Source organism: Rattus norvegicus, chromosome 2 (assembly GCF_021556685.1).
Source record: "Rattus norvegicus strain SHRSP/BbbUtx chromosome 2, alternate assembly SHRSP_T2T, whole genome shotgun sequence".
Taxonomy (NCBI): domain Eukaryota; kingdom Metazoa; phylum Chordata; class Mammalia; order Rodentia; family Muridae; genus Rattus; species Rattus norvegicus.
In genome coordinates, this window is record NC_141535.1 from 80,209,678 (window position 1) to 80,235,761 (window position 26,084).

Below are 26,084 nucleotides of genomic sequence, written 5' to 3' on the forward strand. Positions count from 1 at the left end.
AGAGAGAAAACCCAGCCAGGCAACAGAGTGAGACAGTGACCGCCCAGGAAGAACAGTTGTCGGAGGAGGGAAACATTACACCACACCCCTTAGCCCATCAGTGAGTGATACTGATGATACTCAGAAGAAAGCTAAAACTGTTGTGACACACTATCTTGGCAGGACGTGTGAAGATAAAAACACGGGAGGGGGAGAGCAAGTCAAAGATAATGTCTAAAGTGATAAAGACTAGAAAAGCCACATTATTCAGATATAGGAAAGGAAGCTGGGTGTGATGGCGCTTGCAGCAGTCCCAGCTACTTGGGAAACTGAGGCAGGAGGATCAGCTGAGTCCAGGCACTCTGGGCTGTATGTCAATTGGGTGTTCAGTATAATATGGTGATCTCTTGGGAAGCATACGGTCACCAGGTCACTTAAAAGGAAGATGACCCTGCCAGGTCAGAAGCAGAAAAGATTAGAAATATGAATAGAAGAAGAAGAAGAAGAAGAAGAAGAAGAAGAAGAAGAAGAAGAAGAAGAAGAAGAAGAAGAGGAGGAGGAGGAGGAGGAGGAGGAGGAGGAGGAGGAGGAGGAGGAGGAGGAGGAGGAGGAGGAGGAGGAGGAGGAAGAAGAAGAAGAAGAAGAAGAAGAAGAAGAAGAAGAAGAAGAAGAAGAAGAAGAAGAAGAAGAAGAAGAAGGAGAAGAAGAAGGAGGAGGAGGAGGAGAAGGAGGAGGAGGAGGAGGAGGAGGAGGAGGAGGAGGAGGAGGAGGAGGAGGAGGAGGAGAAGGAGAATTCAGTTAAAATGGCTGAAAGTATAGAGAAAAAAATTCAAGAGTTATCTTGTTAAAAATTTTAAAACACAATGCTCTCAGTCGTAGGCATTATTTTATACCAAATATTACACATCATTTATACCTCTAAACTTTTAAAGTAATTTAACTATGTTTATCAGATAATATTCTCAGAGAAGCCATTGATGTTAGTTATGTCCACTGCCTCAGGCTTAAAATTGAATGATTGTCTTAGTCTATTAAAATGAGCCAGGAAATGAATACAAGGACCAAAATGCATAAGCCTACCTCAGAGATCTCCAAATACAGTGAAATGCAAGGATTCTGAGGGCATCAGGGGGTTGAAAGCAATCTACACAGCAGATTCGGAGGCTCAGAAATTCTGAGACACGGCTTTATCATAGTGGCAGGCATGGAATTTACAGCTAATAGACAGGGACCAGGTCCAGCTCCACCATTCATGTTCAAGGGCAAGGGTGAAATCTTAGAAAATCGAAGTTTAAACACATTCAAGCCAATAGCTGTGAGAATAAGACCACGAATCTACTCAGGAGGAAAATGAAGTTCCATTTAGGGAACCTTGTATTCTCAAGTCTTCCTTCCTGGCTGTCTCTAACCTTTGCACTATGGTTTTGGCACCTCACAGTCTTGCTAGCAATGGAAAAATGTTTGTCAATGTCACTTCATCCCCGAAGGCCAACTGTAGACTGTTGAGTGACATGAATCCCAGAGCAGCTCATTGCTGTCCTCTCTTCCCAGGACTAAGCTCCAGAACATGCATGTGTTAAGATTCAAGGATTTCCAAGGCTAGACCACCATCTCTAAGCCCAGGAGACACTACAAAAACAGCTCTGTAGTGTAAAAGTAACTTTTATTCATCTGCAAGAGGCTTACTGCCTCTGTCTGCTAACCTAGGCCTGGCCCTGGAAGCTTCTAGCCTCTGTACAATCTAATCTAGGCCTACCTAGAATGTTTTCAACCTCTAAGACTTAACTACTGAATAAGCTCACCCTTTCTAGTTCTTTCTGATCTCTAGCTGGATGATTCAACTTGGCTGTTCTAGTTCTAACTCCTCTCCAAGCTGACTGATTCAATCTGGATTCTCTCGGCTTCTCCTGAATTTCTCTGCCTGGTTTCATATCTTTGGCAATCAACCCTAATCTCCTGGCTCCTTCTCATTCTCTGGCTTATTCTGTCTTCACCGGTGTTTAACTTGTTCCCTCTCTTGTCTCTGAACAACTGTCCCAGTAATACCGCCCCCTTCTTCCTCTCTCTCTGCACTGCTATCTCTTAAGTAGCCTCTCTTTTCTCCCTGTTCTTGTGAAAATTGGGGCGTATCCTAGTTTGTCAAATCTTTCTCCGATTCATCACTTTGTCTGCCACTCAATTAGACATCATTTTCAAACAAAAGTGCTTCCTTCTACAAACTAACTTTACCTTCATTGTTGGGGTTAAGGGTGTGTACCGAGAGCAGGTCTGTATTCCAGCCAAGAGACTAAAGGTGTGTGCTAAGGCTGAGCCGCACCACAACTCGAACCAGGGTTTTCCAAGAAATAACACAATCTTGGGGTTCACACTGGGAATAGATATCCCAAAACGCTGTGGAGTGTTGCTTACACAGTAACATGTGAGTCAGGGCCTGAGTCACAAGTGACAAAATCTCACTTGGAATCATTGTAGTTTAAAAGGAAAATTCATCAACTTGATCAACTGGGAAGTCCAAGGGGTAGCCTAGCTCCAAACATAACTGCTCCCAATAAGTCACACGATGTTATGTCTTCCATCTCAGTTCCTGTTTCTTTTGGTTAATAGCTGTCTGTCTCACTACCAGCGCCTCCTTAACCATGTGGTCCTCATCATGCACAATCTCAGATTAAGTACTTTCTTTCAGCATATTAAACAACACACATACATATGTGTGCATATGCATATGGACACCACACTCACATACATACATGCACCATTCACAGTCTACATTGCTGCATACATTATTGTATGAAGCCAGCCTAGATCTCAACTCTATAGCCAGCATATCATAAGCCCCGTGTTAAACAGCCCTAGATAAGAAACCAAGAATTCTGAAAGTAGGCGGGCCTGTCTCTTGCCAAAGAAAGGAGAGGAGTTATGGGCAGGCAACTGCAGAGATCCTTCTACCCCTAACAAATGCAACTCAGGCCGAGCCTGCAGTTAGTAGGCTGTGACTGTTGTGATTAAACTCTCCTTACCAGGGAGCTGAAGCAGTCCACTGCCAGCCTCTCTCCTGAACCTGCTGACGTCATCTCCACCCCATCCTTTTCACCCGGTCTCAGTTGCTAGTTCTCTCTTCATTCTCATAAAACCACGTTCCCACCCCCCTACAGAGCTCTCATGTACTGACCAATAACACAGCTGGAGATGGGAGCCTCTCTGCCTGCATTTGACTGGGGTGCACACTGTAAGTCAGGTGCATACACTGTAGGGTCAGCACTAGCAGAATGTCTTGTTCTCTTGCTCTCTCTCTTTCTATGAGCACCAAAACTCTATGAAGGGACTGGAGATATGGCTCAGTAGTTATGAGGACTTACTGTTCTTGAAGAAGACCTTGCTCAGTTCCCAGCACTCACATGGCAGCTATCCCAAATTCCAGCTCAATGGGACCTGACCCCAGGCATGCATGTGGTGTATGTTCATAGAGTCGAACCCTCATACATACCAAAAACAATGTTTACAAAAGGAACTCTATGAAGACAAGAAGGTTTGAGTGAATTCTCTCTCACTGCACTCTCCTACCCCTCCTCCCTCTTCTGATGAAATCTTTCTAAGAAATCTCCCCCAACTTTCATGTCCTTTTGTGATGTATGTGCAACCCATTGATACTAAGGCTGATAGAGTCCATGATTTCTAGTCTGCTTTCTTTGTTTTACTTACATGGCAGATGTGCAGGGGTGGCCACAACACAGGTCCCATCCCAGTGCTGTTCTGTGGTCCTGCTTTTCCGTCTTCTGTGGCTTCTCTGTGATTTGTCTCCAAGAATTCACGTGCTGGATGCATGGGCCTTAGTGTGGTGGTGCTGAGGTGCTAGAACGCTGAAGAAAAGGTCGAGTGGGTAGTGATTCCATCACTTGACCATTATCCTCAGAAAGGATTGCTGCAGCTCGTGCAGATCCATGGCTGCCATGAAGCTGTGTCAAAAGAGGAGCGTCCTGTCTCACCAAGTGCTTCCGATGCTGTGATGGCATCCGTCATGAGGCCTTCACTGGAGGCTTCATAGATGAAGCCACCTTACCTTGGACCTTTAGAGTCCAAAATTGAGATAAATAAATCTCTTGTTTTTATAAATATCTCGGCCACAGGCATTTTGTAACAGCAATGGAAAATGGGCTAATATACCTTCCCATCAAAAAATGTACACTCTATTTTTAATTCTTGAGTCTGGACAGACCTGAGGTTATGGTATTATTTCAAAAGTGATTCTGGGATTTTTGATTAAAGGTCCCATCATGTGCTCTGAGGTACTGGGAGAAGACCAATTAGCTGACAGCGCTGCCATATTGGGAGGAGGATGAAGTGCTGTTTTGAGAGATTCCTATTAAGGTCTGGAGACTTAGCTATTGGGTTCACCCAACCCATGCCATGTACCAGGCAGAACTGTCCCTCTCAAATTCATATGTTGATGCTGAATTCCAACATGATCATATATGCAGTATGAAGAAGTGAGACTTTTGGGAGCTGACTAGTCATGGAGAACAGAGCCATCACTAATGATGTTAGTTTCCTTATCACAGAGGCTGATAGAGGTTTCATTGTTTGTTTGCTTGCTGGCTTGTTTTGTTTTGTTTTGTTTTGTTTTCTACCAGCATTGATGACACAACAAATAGTTGCTATCTTTGGAAAGGAATGAGTGCTTACCAGAGCTAGATGTTCTGATGCCTTGGTCTTGGACATGCCAAGTTTTCAGAGCAGTAAGCACTAAGTTTCTTTTGCTTGCAATTACCAGCCTTTGGACTAGAGATGAGATGACTGAATGGTTGTGGGTGTTTATCTGAGTTCTATTCTCTTTACCCACACAGGTGGCTCACAACCATCTAAAATTCCAGCTCCAGGCAATCTGACACCTTTTTCTGGCCTCTTTAGGCATGCTACACACACACACACACACACACACACACACACACACACACACACACACAGACTAAAAAGAACTCTTCAGAAATTTACTTAGCCTAAAATGTTTTGTTATAGTACGACAAAGAGGGTTATACTATGAAGTAACACATCAGCCTCCAGCTACCTCCAAACCTAGACTTCCCAACAGAAGCTTCATGCTTCACATTCGGAAAAAAGAATGATTTCCTTCTGCCTTTTCCAAATTCCTGGCCCATGGCATCCCTGATGTCAATACTGAAATGGCAACAGGCAGGTAATTATAGGCACCTTGTGAACAAACCCTCTAAGAGGAGAGGAGGAATCCCACACAACACAGCTGTCCAGGGTCCTGTTACAGCCAGATGCACTGTTGCAGAATTGTGCATGAACAGTTCTAGAGGGGCAGAAGATTGGCGTGTACGGGCTTTAGAATTAGTCTCATTTATGCACACATGGGAGAACACATTGGCAGAAAGTAAGTCAAGCAGAGACAGACCTTGACTTTAGGGAGCAAGGGTACAGACTAGTACAGAAAATAAAATGTCAGCCCATGGCTAGGATATGAGCAATTGATACAGACATGATCCAAATCCTTGTGTTAAGATCCTTCAGGTCATGAGTTCTGCATGGGATCTACCTGGGCCAAAGGGATGTGTGGAAAGCCGCAATAACATTCGCCACCACAAGATGGCGCTGGCTTCCACTGGGCCCCACGTGGAAAGCTGGGATAGCATTCGCCATTACAAGATGGCGCTGGCTTCTGCCGCGCCAGCCCGACTTCCTTTCAGGAAGTTAACTGTGTGCGCATGTGCAAGAGTGTCTTCGTGCCAGGTCTTTGCCCACTCCGGGGCGTGCCTATGAGATCATGGGTAAGCGACCAATCAGGTGTGGATGCGCCGCGCTAGGGTGTATATAAGCCGTGCCATGCTGTGGTCACCCGTCCCCTCTTTAAGATGCAATAAACGCTTTGTTGCAGAAGGATTCGTGTGTCCGCGCGTGCATTCTTGCTGGCGAGATGATAGCACGGGACAGGGATGCATAGACCACCAGGGTTTTGTAGCCCAAGGCAAGAAATTTAATTTATATGCTCCAAGTTGACTGGAGTCACGCACCAATCCAAGCAAGGACTGAACACGAAGGTCTTAGCCAATCAGTGTGAGATGAGTTCTGTCATTAGGGGTTGGTCCTCCAGGGTTAGACTCTGATGACCACCCTGAAGTTAGCACTAATTTCTCTGCAGCCTTGGACAAGTTGCTCAGTCTTCTTGAGCCCCTGAGGTCTCACCCTGTAGCACTCCTCTGTCTGTGTGCCAGGAGGATCAAGTGAAGTCACCAAAATGAAGCCGTGCATATGAAGTCAGGTGGTGGCCTGAGACCCAGCAACATCCAAGAAGAAGGGGCTGATGAGAGATGTAGCAGGATAGGGTGGTGTTTCCCCACTATCATTGTTCTCTTGACAACAGCAAGAATACCATGGTCAGTAGAAGCAGGCGCAGTTTTTACATCCTGAGCAACTGGGTTCACAGCCTAGAGCCAGAGGACCTTGATCAATTCACTTAGAGCATCGATTTTGCATCTGTTTCTAACTGTTTCTAACTGTGCTCTCTATGTAGGACACTGTGTCTGTGCTCTGCATGTGGGACACTGTGTCTGTGCTCTCTGCATGTGGGACACTGAGTCTGTGCTCTGCATGTGGGACACTGTGTCTGTGCTCTGCATGTGGGACACTGAGTCTGTGCTCTGCATGTGGGACACTGAGTCTGTGCTCTCTGCATGTAGGACACTGAGTCTGTGCTCTGCATGTAGGACACTGTGTCTGTGCTCTCTGCATGTGGGACACTGTGTCTGTGCTCTGCATCTGGAACACTGTGTCTGTGCTCTCTGCATGTAGGACAATGTGTCTGTGCTCTCTGCATGTAGGACAATGTGTCTGTGCTCTCTGCATGTAGGACACTGTGTCTGTGCTCTGCATGTGGGACACTGAGTCTGTGCTCTGCATGTGGGACACTGTGTCTGTGCTCTGCATGTGGGACACTGAGTCTGTGCTCTGCATGTGGGACACTGTGTCTGTGCTCTCTGCATGTAGGACACTGAGTCTGTGCTCTGCATGTAGGACACTGAATCTGTGCTCTGCATGTGGGACACTGTGTCTGTGCTGTGCATTGGGATACTGTGTCTGTGCTCTCTGCGTGTGGGACACTGTGTCTGTGCTCTCTGCATGTGGGACACTGTGTCTGTGCTCTCTGCATGTGGGACACTGTGTCTGTGTTCTGCACGTAGGACACTGTGTCTGTGCTCTCTGCATGTGGGACATTGTGTCTGTGCTCTGCATGTGGGACACTGAGTCTGTGCTCTCTGCATGTGGGACACTGAGTCTGTGCTCTGTATGTAGGACACTGAGTCTGTGCTCTCGCATGTGGGACACTGCATCTGTGCTCTGTATGTGGGACATTGAGTCTGTGCTCTGCATGTGGGACACTGAGTCTGTGCTCTGCATGTGGGAAACTGTGTCTGTGCTCTGCATGTGGGACACTGTGTCTGTGCTCTCTGCATGTGGGACACTGTGTCTGTGTTCTCTGCATGTGGGACACTGTGTCTGTGCTCTGCATGTGGGACACTGAGTCTGTGCTCTCTGCATGTGGGACACTGTGTCTCTGCTCTCTGCATGTGGGACACTGTTTCTGTGCTCTGCATGTAGGACACTGTGTCTGTGCTCTGCATGTGGGACACTGTGTCTGTGCTCTGCATGTGGGACACTGAGTCTGTGCTCTGCGTGTGGGACAAGAGTCTGTGCTCTGCATGTGGGACACTGTGTCTGTGCTCTGCATGTGGGACACTGAGTCTGTGCTCTCTGCATGTGAGACACTGAGTCTGTGCTCTGTATGTAGGACACTGAGACTGTGCTCTCTGCATGTGGGACACTGCATCTGTGCTCTGCATGTGGGACACTGAGTCTGTGCTCTGCATGTGGGACACTGAGTCTGTGCTCTGCATGTGGGAAACTGTGTCTGTGCTCTGCATGTGGGACACTGTGTCTGTGCTCTCTGCATGTGGGACACTGTGTCTGTGCTGTGCATGTGGGACACTGTGTCTGTGCTCTCTGCATGTGGGACACTGTGTTTGTGCTCTGCATATGGGACACTGTGTCTGTGCTCTGCATGTAGGATTCTGTGTCTGTGCTCTCTGCAAATGGTACACTGTGTCTGTGCTCTGCATGTAGCACACTGTGTCTGTGCTCTCTGCATGTGGGACATTGTGTCTGTGTTCTCTGCATGTGGGACACTGTGTCTGTGATCTGCATGTGGGACACTGTGTCTGTGCTCTGCATGTGGGACACTGTGTTTGTGTTCTCTGCATGTGGGACACTGTGTCTACCCTCTTTGCATGTGGGACACTGTGTTTGTGTTCTCTGCATGTGGGACACTGTGTCTACCCTCTTTGCATGTGGGACACTGTGTCTGTGCTCTGCATGTGGGACACTCTGTCTGTTCTCTGCATGTGGGACACTGTGTCTGTGCTCTGCATGTGGGACACTGTGTCTGTGTTCTGCATGTGGGACACTGTGTCTGTGCTCTGTATGTAGGACAATGTGTTTGTGATCTGCATGTAGGACACTGTGTCTGTGCTCTCTGCATGTAGGACACTGTGTCTTTGCTCTGCATGTGAGACACTGAGTCTGTGCTCTGCATGTGGGACACTGTGTCTGTGCTCTGCATGTGGGACACTCTGTCTGTTCTCAGCATGTGGGACACTCTGTCTGTTCTCTGCATGTGGGACACTGTGTTTGTGATCTGCATGTAGGCCACTGATTCTGTGCTCTGCATGTGGGACACTGAGTCTGTGCTCTGCATGTGGGACAATGTGTTTGTGATCTGCATGTAGGACACTGTGTCTGTGCTCTGCATGTGGGACACTGAGTCTGTGCTGTGCATGTGGGACACTGTGTCTGTGCTCTGCATGTGGGACACTGAGTCTGTGCTCTGCATGTGGGACACTGAGTCTGTGCTCTCTGCATGTAGGACACTGAGTCTGTGCTCTGCATGTAGGACACTGTGTCTGTGCTCTCTGCATGTGGGACACTGTGTCTGTGCTCTGCATGTGGGACACTGTGTCTGTGCTCTCTGCATGTAGGACACTGTGTCTGTGCTCTCTGCATGTAGGACACTGTGTCTGTGCTCTGCATGTGGGACACTGAGTCTGTGCTCTGCATGTGGGACACTGTGTCTGCGCTCTGCATGTGGGACACTGAGTCTGTGCTCTGCATGTGGGACACTGAGTCTGTGCTCTGCATGTGGGACACTGAGTCTGTGCTCTCTGCATGTAGGACACTGAGTCTGTGCTCTGCATGTAGGACACTGAGTCTGTGCTCTGCATGTGGGACACTGTGTCTGTGCTCTGCATGTGGGACACTGTGTCTGTGCTGTGCATTGGGATACTGTGTCTGTGCTCTCTGCATGTGGGACACTGTGTCTGTGCTCTCTGCATGTGGGACACTGTGTCTGTGCTCTCTGCATGTGGGACACTGTGTCTGTGCTCTGTATGTGGGACACTGAGTCTGTGCTCTCTGCATGTGGGACACTGAGTCTGTGCTCTGTATGTAGGACACTGAGTCTGTGCTCTCGCATGTGGGACACTGCATCTGTGCTCTGTATGTGGGACACTGAGTCTGTGCTCTGCATGTGGGACACTGAGTCGGTGGTCTGCATGTGGGACACTGTGTCTGTGCTCTGCATGTGGGACACTGTGTCTGTGCTCTCTGCATGTGGGACACTGTGTCTGTGTTCTCTGCATGTGGGACACTGTGTCTGTGCTCTGCATGTGGGACACTGTGTCTGTGATCTGTATGTGGGACATTGTGTCTCTGCTCTCTGCATGTGGGACACTGAGTCTGTGCTCTCTGCATGTGGGACACTGTGTCTCTGCTCTCTGCATGTGGGACACTGTTTCTGTGCTCTGCATGTAGGACACTGTGTCTGTGCTCTGCATGTGGGATACTGTGTCTGTGCTCTGCATGTGGAACACTGAGTCTGTGCTCTGCATGTGGGACATGAGTCTGTGCTCTGCTGTGGGACACTGTGTCTGTGCTCTGCATGTGGGACACTGAGTCTGTGCTCTCTCCATGTGGGACACTGAGTCTGTGCTCTGTATGTAGGACACTGAGACTGTGCTCTCTGCATGTGGGACACTGCATCTGTGCTCTGCATGTGGGACACTGAGTGTGTGCTCTGCATGTGGGAAACTGTGTCTGTGCTCTGCATGTGGGACACTGTGTCTGTGCTGTGCATGTGGGACACTGTGTCTGTGCTCTCTGCATGTGGGACACTGTGTTTGTGCTCTGCATATGGGACACTGTGTCTGTGCTCTGCATGTAGGATACTGTGTCTGTGCTCTCTGCATATGGTACACTGTGTCTGTGCTCTGCATGTAGCACACTGTGTCTGTGCTCTCTGCATGTGGGACATTGGGTCTGTGTTCTCTGCATGTGGGACACTGTGTCTGTGCTCTGCTTGTGGGACACTATGTCTGTGCTCTGCATGTGGGACACTGTGTCTGTGCTCTCTGCATGGGGGACACTGTGTCTACCCTCTTTGCATGTGGGACATTGTGTCTGTGCTCGGCACGTAGGACACTGTGTCTGTGCTCTCTGCATGTGGGACACTGTGTCTGTGTTCTCTGCATGTGGGACACTGTGTCTGTGCTCTGCTTGTGGGACACTGTGTCAGTGCTCTGCATGTGGGACACTGAGTCTGTGCTCTGATTGTGGGACACTGTGTCTGTGCTCTGCATGTGGGACACTGAGTCTGTGCTCTCTGCATGTGGGACACTGTGTGTGTGCTCTGCATTAGGACACTGAGTCTGTGCTCTGCATGTGGGACACTGAGTCTGTGCTCTCTGCATGAGGGACACTGCATCTGTGCTCTCTGCATGTGGGACACTGTGTCTGTGCTCTCTGCATGTGGGACACTGTGTCTGTGCTCTGCATGTGGGATACTGTGTCTGTGCTCTCTGCATATAGGACACTGTGTCTGTGCTCTGCATGTAGCACACTGTGTCTGTGCTCTCTGCATGTGGGACATTGTGTCTGTGTTCTCTGCATGTGGGACACTGTGTCTGTGCTCTGCATGTGGGACACTGAGTCTGTGCTCCCTGCATGTGGGGACACTAAGTCTGTGCTCTCTGCATGTGGGACACTGTGTCTTTGCTCTGCATGTGGGACACTGTGTCTGTGCTGTCTGCATGTGGGACACTGTGTCTGTGCTCTCTGCACGTGGGACACTGTTTCTGTGCTCTGCATGTAGGACACTGTGTCTGTGCTCTGCATGTGGGACACTGTGTCTGTGCTCTGCATGTGGGACACTGTGTCTGTGCTCTGCATGTGGGACACTAAGTCTGTGCTCTCTGCATGTGGGACACTGTCTGTGCTCTGCATGTGGGACACTGAATCTGTGCTCTGATTGTGGGACACTGTGTCTGTGCTCTGCATGTGGGACACTGAGTCTGTGCTCTCTGCATGTGGGACACTGTGTCTGTGCTCTGAATGTGGGACACTGAGTCTGTGCTCTGCATGTGGGTCACTGTGTCTGTGCTCTGAATGTGGGACACTGAGTCTGTGCTCTCTGCATGTGGGACACTGTGTCTGTGCTCTGCATGTGGGACACTGAGTCTGTGCTCTGCATGTGGGACACTGAGTCTGTGCTCTCTGCATGAGGGACACTGCATCTGTGCTCTCTGCATGTGGGACACTGAGTCTGTGCTCTGCATGTGGGACACTGAGTCTGTGCTCTGCATGTGGGACACTGTGTCTGTGCTCTGCATGTGGGACACTGTCTGTGCTCTCTGCATATAGGACACGGTGTCTGTGCTCTGCATGTAGCACACTGTGTCTGTGCTCCCTGCATGTGGGACATTGTGTCTGTGTTCTCTGCATGTGGGACACTGTGTCTGTGCTCTGCATGTGGGACACTGAGTCTGTGCTCTCTGCATGTGGGACACTAAGTCTGTGCTCTCTGCATGTGGGACACTGTGTCTTTGCTCTGCATGTGGGACACTGTGTCTGTGCTGTCTGCATGTGGGACACTGTGTCTGTGCTCTCTGCATGTGGGACACTGTTTCTGTGCTCTGCATGTAGGACACTGTGTCTGTGTTCTGCATGTGGGACACTTTGCCTGTGCTCTGCATGTGGGACACTGTGTCTGTGCTCTGCATGTGGGACACTGTGTCTGTGCTCTCTGTATGTGGGACACTGTGTCTGTGCTCTGCATGTGGGACACTGTGTCTTTGCTCTGCATGTGGGACACTGTGTCTGTGCTGTCTGCATGTGGGACACTGTGTCTGTGCTCTCTGCATGTGGGACACTGTTTCTGTGCTCTGCATGTAGGACACTGTGTCTGTGCTCTGCATGTGGGACACTGTGTCTGTGCTCTGCATGTGGGACACTGTGTCTGTGCTCTGCATGTGGGACACTGTGTCTGTGCTCTCTGTATGTGGGACACTGTGTCTGTGCTCTGCCTGTGGGACATGTGTCTGTGCTCTCTGCATGTGGGACACTGTGTCTGTGCTCTGCATGTGGGAAACTGTGTCTGTGCTCTGCATGTGGGACACTGAGTCTGTGCTCTGCATGTGGGACCCTGAGTCTGTGCTCTCTGCATGTGGGACACTGAGACTGTGCTCTCTGCATGTGGGACACTGAGTCTGTGCTCTGTATGTAGGACACTGAGTCTGTGCTCTCTGCATGAGGGACACTGCATCTCTGCACTGCATGTGGGACACTGAGTCTGTGCTCTGCATGTGGGACACTGTGTCTGTGCTCTGCATGTAGGATACTGTGTCGGTGCTCTCTGCATATGGTACACTGTGTCTGTGCTCTGCATGTAGCACACTGTGTCTGTGCTCTGCTTGTGGGACACTGTGTCTGGGCTCTCTGCATGTGTGACACTGTGTCTACCCTCTTTGCATGTGGGACACTGTGTCTGTGCTCTGCATGTGGGACACTGAGTCTGTGCTCTGCATGTGGGACACAGTCTCTGTGCTCTGCATGTGGGACACTGTCTCTGTGCTCTGCATGTGGGACACTATGTTTGTATTCTGCATGTGGGACACTGTGTCTGTGCTCTGTATGTAGGACACTGTGTTTGTGATCTGCATGTAGGACACTGTGTCTATGCTCTGCATGTGGGACACTGTGTCTGTGCTCTGCATGTGGGACACTGTGTTTGTGATCTGAATGTAGGACACTGTGTCTGTGCTCTGCATGTGGGACACTGAGTCTGTGCTCTGCATGTGGGACACTGCATCTGTGCTCTGCATGTGGGACACTGAGTCTTTGCTCTCTGCATGTAGGCCACTGATTCTGTGCTCTACATGTAGTACACTGTGTCTGTGCTCTCTGCATGTGGGACACTGTGTCTGTGTTCTGCATGTGGGACACTGTGTCTGTGATCTCTGCATGTGGGACACTGTGTCTGTGGTCTTTGCATGTAGGACACTGTGTCTGTGCTCTCTGCATGTAGGACACTGTGTCTGTGCTGTGCATTGGGACACTGTGTCTGTGCTCTCTGCATGTGGGACACTGTGTCTGTGCTCTCTGCATGTTGGACATTGTGGCTGTGCTCTGCACGTAGGAGACTGTGTCTGTGCTCTGCACGTAGGACACTGTGTCTGTGCTCTCTGCCTGTGGGACACTGTGTCTGTGTTCTCTGAATGTGGGACACTGTGTCTGTGCTCTGCATGTGGGACACTGTGTCTGTGCTCTGCATGTGGGAAACTGTGTGTGTGTGCTCTGCATGTGGGACATTGAGTCTGTGCTCTCTGCATGTGGGACACTGTGCCTCTGCTCTCTGCATGTGGGACACTGTTTCTGTGCTCTGCATGTATGACACTGTGTCTGTGCTCTACATGTGGGACACTCTGTCTGTGCTCTGCTTGTGGGACACTGTGTGTGTGCTCTGCATGTGGGACACTGAGTCTGTGCTCTGCATGTGGGACACTGTGTCTGTGCTCTGCATGTGGGACACTGTGTCTGGGCTCTGCATGTGGGACACTGTGTCTGTGCTCTGCATGTGGGACACTGAGTCTGTGCTCTGCGTGTGGGACAAGAGTCTGTGCTCTGCATGTGGGACACTGTGTCTGTGCTCTGCATGTGGGACACTGAGTCTGTGCTCTCTGCATGTGAGACACTGAGTCTGTGCTCTGTATGTAGGACACTGAGACTGTGCTCTCTGCATGTGGGACACTGCATCTGTGCTCTGCATGTGGGACACTGAGTCTGTGCTCTGCATGTGGGACACTGAGTCTGTGCTCTGCATGTGGGAAACTGTGTCTGTGCTCTGCATGTGGGACACTGTGTCTGTGCTCTCTGCATGTGGGACACTGTGTCTGTGCTGTGCATGTGGGACACTGTGTCTGTGCTCTCTGCATGTGGGACACTGTGTTTGTGCTCTGCATATGGGACACTGTGTCTGTGCTCTGCATGTAGGATTCTGTGTCTGTGCTCTCTGCAAATGGTACACTGTGTCTGTGCTCTGCATGTAGCACACTGTGTCTGTGCTCTCTGCATGTGGGACATTGTGTCTGTGTTCTCTGCATGTGGGACACTGTGTGTGTGATTTGCATGTGGGACACTGTGTCTGTGCTCTGCATGTGGGACACTGTGTTTGTGTTCTCTGCATGTGGGACACTGTGTCTACCCTCTTTGCATGTGGGACACTGTGTTTGTGTTCTCTGCATGTGGGACACTGTGTCTATCCTCTTTGCATGTGGGACACTGTGTCTGTGCTCTGCATGTGGGACACTCTGTCTGTTCTCTGCATGTGGGACACTGTGTCTGTGCTCTGCATGTGGGACACTGTGTCTGTGTTCTGCATGTGGGACACTGTGTCTGTGCTCTGTATGAGGGACAATGTGTTTGTGATAAGCATGTAGGACACTGTGTCTGTGCTCTCTGCATGTAGGACACTGTGTCTGTGCTCTGCATGTGAGACACTGAGTCTGTGCTCTGCATGTGGGACACTGTGTCTGTGCTCTGCATGTGGGACACTCTGTCTGTTCTCAGCATGTGGGACACTCTGTCTGTTCTCTGCATGTGGGACACTGTGTTTGTGATCTGCATGTAGGACACTGTGTCTGTGCTCTGCATGTGGGACACTGAGTCTGTGCTCTGCATGTGGGACAATGTGTTTGTGATCTGCATGTAGGACACTGTGTCTGTGCTCTGCATGTGGGACACTGAGTCTGTGCTGTGCATGTGGGACACTGTGTCTGTGCTCTGCATGTGGGACACTGAGTCTGTGCTCTGCATGTGGGACACTGAGTCTGTGCTCTCTGCATGTAGGACACTGAGTCTGTGCTATGCATGTAGGACACTGTGTCTGTGCTTTCTGCATGTGGGACACTGTGTCTGTGCTCTGCATGTGGGACACTGTGTCTGTGCTCTCTGCATGTAAGACACTGTGTCTGTGCTCTCTGCATGTAGGACACTGTGTCTGTGCTCTGCATGTGGGACACTGAGTCTGTGCTCTGCATGTGGGACACTGTGTCTGCGCTCTGCATGTGGGACACTGAGTCTGTGCTCTGCATGTGGGACACTGAGTCTGTGCTCTCTGCATGTAGGACACTGAGTCTGTGCTCTGCATGTAGGACACTGAGTCTGTGCTCTGCATGTGGGACACTGTGTCTGTGCTCTACATGTGGGACACTGTGTCTGTGCTGTGCATTGGGATACTGTGTCTGTGCTCTCTGCATGTGGGACACTGTGTCTGTGCTCTCTGCATGTGGGACACTGTGTCTGTGCTCTCTGCATGTGGGACACTGTGTCTGTGCTCTGCACGTAGGACACTGTGTCTGTGCTCTCTGCATGTGGGACACTGTGTCTGTGCTCTGTATGTGGGACACTGAGTTTGTGCTCTCTGCATGTGGGACACTGAGTCTGTGCTCTGTATGTAGGACACTGAGTCTGTGCTCTCGCATGTGGGACACTGCATCTGTGCTCTGTATGTGAGACACTGAGTCTGTGCTCTGCATGTGGGACACTGAATCGGTGGTCTGCATGTGGGACACTGTGTCTGTGCTCTGCATGTGGGACACTGTGTCTGTGCTCTCTGCATGTGGGACACTGTGTCTGTGTTCTCTGCATGTGGGACACTGTGTCTATGCTCTGCATGTGGGACACTGTGTCTGTGATCTGTATGTGGGACATTGTGTCTCTGCTCTCTGCATGTGGGACACTGAGTCTGTGCTCTCTGCATGTGGGACACTGTGTCTCTGCTCTCTGCATGTGGGACACTGTTTCTGTGCTCTGCATGTAGGACACTGTGTCTGTGCTCTGCATGTGGGACACTGTGTCTGTGCTCTGCATGTGGAACACTGAGTCTGTGCTCTGCATGTGGGACATGAGTCTGTGCTCTACTGTGGGACACTGTGTCTGTGCTCTGCATGTGGGACACTGAGTCTGTGCTCTCTCCATGTGGGACACTGAGTCTGTGCTCTGTATGTAGGACACTGAGACTGTGCTCTCTGCATGTGGGACACTGCATCTGTGCTCTGCATGTGGGACACTGAGTGTGTGCTCTGCATGTGGGAAACTGTGTCTGTGCTCTGCATGTGGGACACTGTGTCTGTGCTGTGCATGTGGGACACTGTGTCTGTGCTCTCTGCATGTGGGACACTGTGTTTGTGCTCTGCATATGGGACACTGTGTCTGTGCTCTGCATGTAGGATACTGTGTCTGTGCTCTCTGCATATGGTACACTGTGTCTGTGCTCTGCACGTAGCACACTGTGTCTGTGCTCTCTGCATGTGGGACATTGGGTCTGTGTTCTCTGCATGTGGGACACTGTGTCTGTGCTCTGCTTGTGGGACACTATGTCTGGCTCTGCATGTGGGACACTGTGTCTGTGCTCTCTGCATGGGGGACACTGTGTCTACCCTCTTTGCATGTGGGACACTGTGTCTGTGCTCGGCACGTAGGACACTGTGTCTGTGCTCTCTGCATGTGGGACACTGTGTCTGTGTTCTCTGCATGTGGGACACTGTGTCTGTGCTCTGCTTGTGGGACACTGTGTCAGTGCTCTGCATGTGGGACACTGAGTCTGTGCTCTGATTGTGGGACACTCTGTCTGTGCTCTGCATGTGGGACACTGAGTCTGTGCTCTGATTGTGGGACACTGTGTCTGTGCTATGCATGTGGCACACTGAGTCTGTGCTCTCTGCATGTGGGACACTGTGTGTGTGCTCTGCATTAGGACACTGAGTCTGTGCTCTGCATGTGGGACACTGAGTCTGTGCTCTCTGCATGAGGGACACTGCATCTGTGCTCTCTGCATGTGGGACACTGTGTCTGTGCTCTCTGCATGTGGGACACTGTGTCTGTGCTCTGCATTTGGGACACTGTGTCTGTGCTCTCTGCATATAGGACAATGTGTCTGTGCTCTGCATGTAGCACACTGTGTCTGTGCTCTCTGCATGTGGGACATTGTGTCTGTGTTCTCTGCATGTGGGACACTGTGTCTGTGCTCTACATGTGGGACACTGAGTCTGTGCTCCCTGCATGTGGGGACACTAAATCTGTGCTCTCTGCATGTGGGACACTGTGTCTTTGCTCTGCATGTGGGACACTGTGTCTGTGCTGTCTGCATGTGGGACACTGTGTCTGTGCTCTCTGCACGTGGGACACTGTTTCTGTGCTCTGCATTTAGGACACTGTGTCTGTGCTCTGCATGTGGGACACTGTGTCTGTGCTCTGCATGTGGGACACTGTGTCTGTGCTCTGCATGTGGGACACTAAGTCTGTGCTCTCTGCATGTGGGACACTGTCTGTGCTCTGCATGTGGGACACTGAATCTGTGCTCTGATTGTGGGACACCGTGTCTGTGCTCTGCATGTGGGACACTGAGTCTGTGCTCTCTGCATGTGGGACACTGTGTCTGTGCTCTGAATGTGGGACACTGAGTCTGTGCTCTGCATGTGGGTCACTGTGTCTGTGCTCTGAATGTGGGACACTGAGTCTGTGCTCTCTGCATGTGGGACACTAAGTCTGTGCTCTCTGCATGTGGGACACTGTGTCTTTGCTCTGCATGTGGGACACTGTGTCTGTGCTGTCTGCATGTGGGACACTGTGTCTGTGCTCTCTGCATGTGGGACACTGTTTCTGTGCTCTGCATGTAGGACACTGTGTCTGTGCTCTGCATGTAGCACACTGTGTCTGTGCTCTCTGCATGTGGGACACTGTGTCTGTGCTCTCTGCATGGGGGACACTGTGTCTTTGCTCTGCATGTGGGACACTGTGTCTGTGCCCTCTGCATGTGGGACACTGTTTCTGTGCTCTGCATGTAGGACACTGTGTCTGTGCTCTGCATGTGGGACACTGAATCTGTGCTCTGCATGTGGGACACTGTGTCTGTGCTCTGCATGTGGGACACTGAGTCTGTGCTCTCTGCATGTGGGACACTGAGTCTCTGCTCTGTATGTAGGACGCTGAGTCTGTGCTCTCTGCATGTGGGACACTGTGTCTGTGCTCTGCATGTGGGACACTGAGTCTGTGCTCTCTGCATGTGGGACACTGCATCTGTGCTCTGCATGTGGGACAATGAGTCTGTGTTCTGCATGTGGGACACTGAGTCTGTGCTCTGCATTTGGGACACTGTGTCTGTGCTCTGCATGTGGGACACTGTGTCTGTGAAGCATGTGGGACACTGTGTCTGTGCTCTGCCTGTGGGACACTCTGTCTGTGCTCTCTGTATGTGGGACACTGTGTCTGTGCTCTGCATAGGGGACACTGTGTCTGTGCTCTGCATGTAGGATACTGTGTCTGTGCTCTCTGCATATAGGACACTGTGTCTGTGCTCTGCATGTAGCACACTGTGTCTGCTCTCTCTGCATGTGGGACATTGTGTCTGTGTTCTCTGCATGTGGGACACTGTGTCTGTGCTCTGCATGTGGGACACTGAGTCTGTGCTCTGCATGTGGGACACTGTGTCTGTGCTCTCTGCATGTGGGACACTGTGTCTTTGCTCTGCATGTGGGACACTGAGTCCTTGATCTCTGCATGTAGGCCACTGATTATGTGCTCTGCATGTAGTACACTGTGTCTGTGCTCTCTGCATGTGGGACACTGTGTCTGTGCTCTGCATGTGGGACACTGTGTCTGTGATCTCGGCATGTAGGACACTGTGTCTGTGCTCTCTTCATGTAGGACACTGTGTCTGTGCTGTGCATTGGGACACTGTGTCTGTGCTCTCTGCATGTGGGACACTGTGTCTGTGCTCTCTGCATGTGGGACACTGTGGCTGTGCTCTGCACGTAGGACACTGTGTCTGTGCTCTGCACGTAGGACACAGTGTCTGTGCTCTCTCCATGTTGGACACTGTGTCTGTGTTCTCTGCATGTGGGACACTGTGTCTGTGCTCTGCATGTGGGACACTGTGTATGTGCTCTGCATGTGGGACACTGTGTCTGTGTGCTCTGCATGTAGGACACTGAGTCTGTGCTCTGCATGTAGGACACTGAGTCTGTGCTCTGCATGTGGGACACTGTGTATGTGCTCTGCATGTGGGACACTGTGTCTGTGCTCTCTTCATGTAGGACACTGTGTCTGTGCTGTGCATTGGGACACTGTGTCTGTGCTCTCTGCATGTGGGACACTGTGTCTGTGCTCTCTGCATGTGGGACACTGTGGCTGTGCTCTGCACGTAGGACACTGTGTCTGTGCTCTGCACGTAGGACACAGTGTCTGTGCTCTCTGCATGTTGGACACTGTGTCTGTGTTCTCTGCATGTGGGACACTGTGTCTGTGCTCTGCATGTGGGACACTGTGTCTGTGCTCTGCATGTGGGACACTGTGTATGTGCTCTGCATGTGGGACACTGTGTCTGTGCTGTGCATTGGGATACTGTGTCTGTGCTCTCTGCATGTGGGACACTGTGTCTGTGGTCTCTGCTGTGGGACACTGTGTCTGTGCTCTGCACGTAGGGCACTGTGTCTGTGCACTCTGCATGTGGGACACTGCATCTGTGCTCTGTATGTGGGACACTGAGTCTGTGCTCTGCATGTGGGACACTGAGTCGGTGGTCTGCATGTGGGACACTGTGTCTGTGCTCTGCATGTGGGACACTGTGTCTGTGCTCTCTGCATGTGGGACACTGTGTCTGTGTTCTCTGCATGTGGGACACTGTGTCTGTGCTCTGCATGTGGGACACTGTGTCTGTGATCTGTATGTGGGACATTGTGTCTCTGCTCTCTGCATGTGGGACACTGAGTCTGTGCTCCCTGCATGTGGGACACTGTGTCTCTGCTCTCTGCATGTATGACACTGTTTCTGTGCTCTGCATGTAGGACACTGTGTCTGTGCTCTGCATGTGGGACACTGTGTCTGTGCTCTGCATGTGGAACACTGAGTCTGTGCTCTGCATGTGGGACATGAGTCTGTGCTCTGCATGTGGGACACTGTGTCTGTGCTCTGCATGTGGGACACTGAGTCTGTGCTCTCTCCATGTGGGACACTGAGTCTGTGCTCTGTATGTAGGACACTGAGACTGTGCTCTCCGCATGTGGGACACTGCATCTGTGCTCTGCATGTGGGACACTGAGTCTGTGCTCTGCATGTGGGAAACTGTGTCTGTGCTCTGCATGTGGGACACTGTGTCTGTGCTGTGCATGTGGGACACTGTGTCTGTGCTCTCTGCATGTGGGACACTGTGTTTGTGCTCTGCATATGGGACACTGTGTCTGTGCTCTGCATGTAGGATACTGTGTCTGTGCTCTCTGCATATGGTACACTGTGTCTGTGCTCTGCACGTAGCACACTGTGTCTGTGCTCTCTGCATGTGGGACATTGGGTCTGTGTTTTCTGCATGTGGGACACTGTGTCTGTGCTCTGCTTGTGGGACACTATGTCTGTGCTCTGCATGTGGGACACTGTGTCTGTGCTCTCTGCATGGGGGACACTGTGTCTACCCTCTTTGCATGTGGGACACTGTGTCTGTGCTCGGCACGTAGGACACTGTGTCTGTGCTCTCTGCATGTGGGACACTGTGTCTGTGTTCTCTGCATGTGGGACACTGTGTCTGTGCTCTGCTTGTGGGACACTGTGTCAGTGCTCTGCATGTGGGACACTGAGTCTGTGCTCTGATTGTGGGACACTGTGTGTGCTCTGCATGTGGGACACTGAGTCTGTGCTCTGATTGTGGGACACTGTGTCTGTGCTCTGCATGTGGGACACTGAGTCTGTGCTCTCTGCATGTGGGACACTGTGTGTGTGCTCTGCATTAGGACACTGAGTCTGTGCTCTGCATGTGGGACACTGAGTCTTTGCTCTCTGCATGAGGGACACTGCATCTGTGCTCTCTGCATGTGGGACACTGGGTCTGTGCTCTCTGCATGTGGGACACTGTGTCTGTGCTCTGCATGTGGGACACTGTGTCTGTGCTCTCTGCATATAGGACACTGTGTCTGTGCTCTGCATGTAGCACACTGTGTCTGTGCTCTCTGCATGTGGGACATTGTGTCTGTGTTCTCTGCATGTGGGACACTGTGTCTGTGCTCTGCATGTGGGACACTGAGTCTGTGCTCCCTGCATGTGGGGACACTACGTCTGTGCTCTCTGCATGTGGGACACTGTGTCTTTGCTCTGCATATGGGACACTGCGTCTGTGCTGTCTGCATGTGGGACACTGTTTCTGTACTCTGCATGTAGGACACTGTGTCTGTGCTCTGCATGTGGGACACTGTGTCTGTGCTCTGCATGTGGGACACTGTGTCTGTGCTCTGCATGTGGGACACTAAGTCTGTGCTCTCTGCATGTGGGACACTGTCTGTGCTCTGCATGTGGGACACTGAATCTGTGCTCTGATTGTGGGACACTGTGTCTGTGCTCTGCATGTGGGACACTGAGTCTGTGCTCTCTGCATGTGGGACACTGTGTCTGTGCTCTGAATGTGGGACACTGAGTCTGTGCTCTGCATGTGGGTCACTGTGTCTGTGCTGTGAATGTGGGACACTGAGTCTGTGCTCTCTGCATGTGGGACACTGTGTCTGTGCTCTGCATGTGGGACACTGAATCTGTGCTCTGCATGTGGGACACTGTGTCTGGTGCTCTGCATGTGGTAGACTGAGTCTGTGCTCTGCTTGTGGGACACTGTGTCTGTGCTCTGCATGTGGGGCACTGAGTCTGTGCTCTGCATGTGGGACACTGTGTCTGGTGCTCTGCATGTTGTAGACTGAGTCTGTGTTCTCTGCATGTGGGACACTGAGTCTGTGCTCTGTATGTAGGACACTGAGTCTGTGCTCTCTGCATGTGGGACACTGTGTCTGTGCTCTCTGCATGTGGGACACTGTGTCTGTGCTCTCTGCATTGGGACACTGTGTCTGTGCTCTGCATGTGGGACACTGTGTCTGTGCTCTCTGCATGTGGGACACCGTGTCTGTGCTCTGCATATGGGACACTGTGTCTGTGCTCTGCATGTAGGATACTGTGTCTGTGCTCTCTGCATATAGGACACTGTGTCTGTGCTCTGCATGTAGCACACTGTGTCTGTGCTCTCTGCATTTGGGACATTGTGTCTGTTGTCTCTGCATGTGGGACACTGTGTCTGTGCTCTGCATGTTGTACACTGAGTCTGTGCTCTGCATGTGGGACACTGTGTCTGTGCTCTCTGCATGTGGGACCCTGTGTCTGTGCTCTGCATGTGGGACACTGTGTCTGGGCTCTCTGCATGTGGGACACTGTGTCTGTGCTCTCGGCATGTGGGACACTGTGTCTGTGCTCTGCATGTGGGACACTGTGTCTGTGCTCCGCATGTGGTACACTGAGTCTGTGCTCCAGCATGTAGGACACTGTGTCTGTGCTCTCTTTATGTGGGACACTGTGTCTGTGCTCCGCATGTGGGACACTGTGTCTGTGCTCTGCATGTGGGACACTGTGTCTGTTCTCTGCATGTGGGACACTGTGTCTGTGCTCTGCATGTGGGACACTATTCCTGTGGTTTGGGTCAACTGTGTCTACAAGCAGATGTGCTTGGGCAAACATCCCTAGTCCAGTAAGGTGTGACAGAAGCTGATTACTGTAACCAGAACTTATTAAGCAAGGATGATGGCGCACAGGCCAGGTCATGTGGGTAAGAAACTGGTGACCAATGCAGAGGAGAATGTCACCACGAAAGGCCAACAGGAAACCAGAGAGGAACTGCCCTAACCTCGCCGTTCATTTTGCTCCAACTGGTTTGCTTTGAAGCAGAGACTTACAGGAGGTCATTTCCACAGGGTCTAGAAGAGAAGAATGTGTCAACATGTGGAATAAATACTTGGATGTCCTCTTTTGGACCATCCTTATAACTGGGCATGCGATTTTGTTCTGGTTTTCTTTTCTTCCTCAAGCAGCTACTGGTGGTCATAGAACTCTCAGCTCAGGGCTTGGTACTACCTTCAGGCTTTGGTTGGCAGAAGGCAATGCTTGCCAGTCACTCCTCACTGCATCTCCTTCAGAGCCTCCTACAGTCACCAAGCCTGCACAGAGAGGAACCCCTGTGGGCCTCTGCAGCAGAGGAAGCACATTCAGACACAGCCTTCCTGTTTCAGATCCTTCCTCCCAAAGCCTGTCGGCCACAGGGTTCCCAGAGAGCCTCACATGACTAGGCTCGGCTTGAAAATTGCAGTTTGAGGATTTTGGAGGGAGAAATCTACTTGTGGGTGGCTTATCAGAGGCAAACGGGCAACTTCTGTAATTTATTGTTTGTGGTGTTACAGGAGCTGGAGAAGCACAAAACTTCTCTGTGTTTAGAATGTCTGCCAGTGTCACAGGGTTCTGCCACTCACCCACGCAGGCAGAGAGGGAAAGAGAAGGAACTCAAGACCAACCCCCACCACCACCTTGAGTTCTCATCCTCTTTCTCCTCCCTTCTCTCCTTCTCCTTCTTCCCTACCTCCCTCCTCCTTTCTTCTGCTCACCCATCCTTCCTCTTCCTCCTCCTCCTCCTCCTCCTCCTCCTCCTCTTCCTCCTCCTCCTCTTCCCCTCCTCTTTGCTTACCTTTTCCAGCAACAATGTTTGCATGGTTCTACTTTAGACCACGCTGCTTTTATAGAAGACAGAAGACTGGATGATTTAAAAAATCCATTTCCCACTGTTCTGGAAGCTGGGAAACCTGAGATCAAGGTGCCAGCAGGCTCAGTGTGTAAGTTGCTTCCGAGCGCTCTTACACACTGAGTCATGTCCCGGAGCCAGTAATTAGCCCAGATCAGCACAGTTTCCGTTCAGGTTTTGCTAGCTAAGCAGTATCCCCCGGCTTCACCAGCGACCCGGCAGCAATGACAGTTTCTACTTCAACTCATTCTTGTGAAACACAGTGAGGTGACCCAAGTGAAGTATGGACCAGTTTCCGAGAAGTGACTAAAGAGATGAGGCATCAGTCAGACTGATAGCAGACTCGTGGTTACCTTTAGCAACATGGTCATCAGTATTATAGATTTAGTGACCTACGAGGGTTCACAGTCACAATCACTACTTAATTCTACTAGTCATTCTTTAGATTATACACATAATGTGATGGTTAGTTTTAATCGTGAACTTGGCAGCATCTGCAATTGTTTGGGAGATGGGTCTCTGGACATGCCTGCAAGGTTATCTTGATTACACTAGTTGATTGTGAAGACTCACCCACTGTGAGGGGCGCATTTCCTGGATGGAGAGGTACAAAAAGTTAGCTGAGCAGAAACATAAATTCATCATTCTGCTTCCTGATTATGAACACAGTGTAACCAGACACTTCAAGATCCTGCCTTGATTTTCCTGCAGTGATGGACTACATCCTTGAATGATGAGCCGAAGAAAACCTTTCTCCCTTAAGTTGTGTTTCTCAGTGTATTTTATCCTAGGAGCCAGACAATTAAAACATACAAATGCATCTGCATGTCAGGAACTACAGAGTCTGAGATTTGATGCTGCTTCCAAACCAATGAGCTGGTTGCCATGGTTTCAGAGATGCTGGTAGAAGACATGATTAGGCTCTGCTGCTCACTTCAGGAGAGGTAAGTGTAATGTTCACATCAGCTTGTTCCTGTCTTGTAGGACGGCGTTGTGTTGCACTATGGGAACATAATCACACCTACGACACAACTGAGAAGCCTAGAGTTTAGGGAGCTCCATCTTAAACCAACTTTAAGAGGTATTAATTTATCTTTTGTGTCTGAGTTCTTTGTATAGCACCTGTGTGCATGGTGTCCTCAGGGGTCAGAGGAAGGTTGAGAGCCACCAAGTGAGTACAAGGAATCAAATCTCGTTCATCTACAAGAGTAGCAACTGCTCTTAAACATGGAGCCATCTCTCCAGCCCCAAGAACATTCATTTTTATGTGGGTACCATAGCTACATCTGCCCAACATTTGTCAAAGAGGGAAATGTAGGTTCACCCATCCTCAAGAACAACTTAATTACAGAATTATCATATAAAGTAATGGGTTTCATGCTAGCATACTTCACTCTTGCTGTTCATCCCATCCTGCCCCTTTGGCTCCCGCCTGTGGGTTCCCTTCCTTCCCAAAGAGAACCCTTTTGCTTAATTTCACTTGTATCCTATTACCTTCTAGTTCCTCTCTCCCCAAGATCTTTCTTCTTCTCATGGACCCCTTTTTAGATGCCTCCATGTGTATATACATACATGTAAAAGATTTAAATGTGGCATATACACACAATGGAATTTTGTTGAGCCACAAAACAAAATTGAATTATAGCATTGTCGCGAAAAACAGATGGAATTAGAAGTTACTATGTTAAGTGAAGTAAAACCTCACCTGAGGAAGACGAATGCTATGTATTCTCTCCTGTGCAGAGGTGGTCTCTTTGAAGTCCGGCTCACAAAGCAAACCTTCTCCTGGACATGAGGAGGGACACAAGGATGTTTACTGTGCAAACAGCCTCAAAAAAAAAAAGATTATTCTGAATAAAAGCTGCTGCAAGGTGCCAGGGAGATGACTCACGAGTAAAGGTGCCTCTGACAACCTGAGTTCAATCACCATGACCCACACGGTAGGAGAGAAATGACTCCCACAGGATGTCCTCGGCCTCCACAAGAGCACGCCCTCCCACTCCTTCCCTTGCCCCCTCTTCCCCTCCCTCTTACCTCCTCACACCCATAGGCACACACACATACACACATATACACACACACACATACACACAGAACTACACACACACATGCACACTCG

At 50.4% G+C, this 26,084-nt stretch overlaps 1 long non-coding RNA gene across 1 annotated transcript; it reads right to left on the minus strand.

The window, feature by feature from the left end:
• Positions 1-4,951: 4,951 nt before the first annotated feature.
• LOC147996137 (uncharacterized) lies at positions 4,952-24,107 on the minus strand. The gene is made up of 3 exons (XR_015671204.1): positions 23,912-24,107; positions 23,040-23,150; positions 4,952-6,422 (listed from the first exon to the last, which is right to left on the minus strand). It is a non-coding gene; the product is annotated as an uncharacterized LOC147996137 (long non-coding RNA).
• Between the last annotated feature and the right edge of the window lie 1,977 nt (positions 24,108-26,084).